The 1,606-nt window shown below is 32.9% G+C and overlaps 1 protein-coding gene across 2 annotated transcripts in view; it reads right to left on the bottom strand.

The window, feature by feature from the left end:
• The window catches only part of TMEM41B (transmembrane protein 41B), a 19,504-nt gene that overhangs the window by 6,735 nt on the left and 11,163 nt on the right, over positions 1 to 1,606 (bottom strand). The gene's annotated exons all lie outside the window — the stretch shown is intronic.

Here is a 1,606-nt window from a genome sequence, read left to right as displayed (position 1 = left end):
ACTTATTTTATAATAATAAACCCATTCCTGTACTTTCAATTCACCTTCTGCAGGGCAGTTTCTGTTGTATTAAATTTTTTTTTTCATGATGATGTATTAAATTTCACATGAATATTAGTAAGACAATGAGGCCACAAACTTATTACCCCTTAGATTGCCAAGATTCACTTATGCTAGCTGGTTAATTGGCCAAATGGGCAGGCACCCCTTTATCCTTTGCCATGTATCCCTCCCAAAGCTGGAACACAAACCGGGGCAAAAAAGATGACTTTCTAAAGTAGACAGAAATTATATGCCTCAATTACAAGATGTTCACAAAAATTTTATAAAAGATAAATGAAAGGGATGAACCAGGTTTGTTTCTTATTTGGGGAAAATATTTCAATTTATGATTAAAGTATATAAAGGCAAAATAACCGGTAAGCCTAACACTATGGTTTTCAAAGATAGGTGACAAAATGGAGTTAATGGGTAAAGGAGGCAGTATGGATTTCTTAAAACAGTGTATGAACAATTACTTTACAAACAGCTACCCAAAATGGCCTGTCAAAAAGATAGGTGCACAATAATTGTTCTCCAAATGTTCCCCAAATTTGAATTTTTTCTAATAAATAGGGAGGGTAACAATAAAGTACCTATAGAAAGCACACCACCTAAATATACAAATGCATCTTCACCATGTGGGTAAAAAGGTCATGTTTGTATTAGCAGCAGCAGCTCCTGTAAACATACCTGTCACTAACCTGCTTATGCTAGGAATAATTTCTCCAATGCGTTTATGCATATACTCAAAACATTTGCGTAAGAAGGTTAACTATAGAGACATATATAATATCTAATCCAATACAAATTTAAGAAAAGAAAATGCTATTAAGTTTTACAGGAGAAAAAGATTTTAGGTGAAAAACCCAACCAACCAAAATAAATTCAGGAAATAAAGGAAGCATGAATACAAATATCTTGAGAGTATTAACAAAGGAACTAATTTGCCTTTTTAAAATAAAGCTGGTGATGGGACATGCATATGGTCCCAGCTACTCGGGGAGGCTGAGGAGGGAGGATCGCCCCAGTTGAGGCATTCAAGCTATGATTGCTCCACTGCACTCCAGCCTGGGTGACAGAGCAAGTCACTGTCAATAAATAAATAAATAAGAAAGCTGTTTTTAAAAGGATAATGATTACTTCCATAACATCAAGAGGGAATGTCTTTTATTAACCAGGAAGATGTGGAAAACAGGTTGGATAAGAATAAGAATAAAAGACAGATAATTCCCTTTAGTGAGGACAAAAAAAAAAGAAAAAAAGAACAGAACAGAGCTATTTTCCTGACTAGTTAAAATAGAACACTTATTTCTACCAAACAAAGAAATAGATACCAAGAACTATACAAAAAAAATTCATTCCTTTGAACGACTAATTATCCTCTAAAGAATTTTTACAAAGGAAACAATTAAATGGAAGAAAAAAAACGATGAACAAAGGAGATCTGTAACACAACATCTATAAAAGCAAAAAATTAAAAACAAATTATACCTCCAAGCCTAAGGGAATACTTATAAAAATAGTGATATGGTGACTACTAATTCAAAATAATTCTTTAAATTAA

The sequence above is a fragment of the Propithecus coquereli genome, unplaced genomic scaffold, assembly GCF_000956105.1.
Source record: "Propithecus coquereli isolate 6110/MARCELLA unplaced genomic scaffold, Pcoq_1.0 Scaffold44, whole genome shotgun sequence".
In the NCBI taxonomy this organism is placed as follows: domain Eukaryota; kingdom Metazoa; phylum Chordata; class Mammalia; order Primates; family Indriidae; genus Propithecus; species Propithecus coquereli.
The sequence above is the reverse complement of the archived record's forward strand: the minus strand, read 5'-3'. Positions and strand labels throughout refer to the sequence as shown.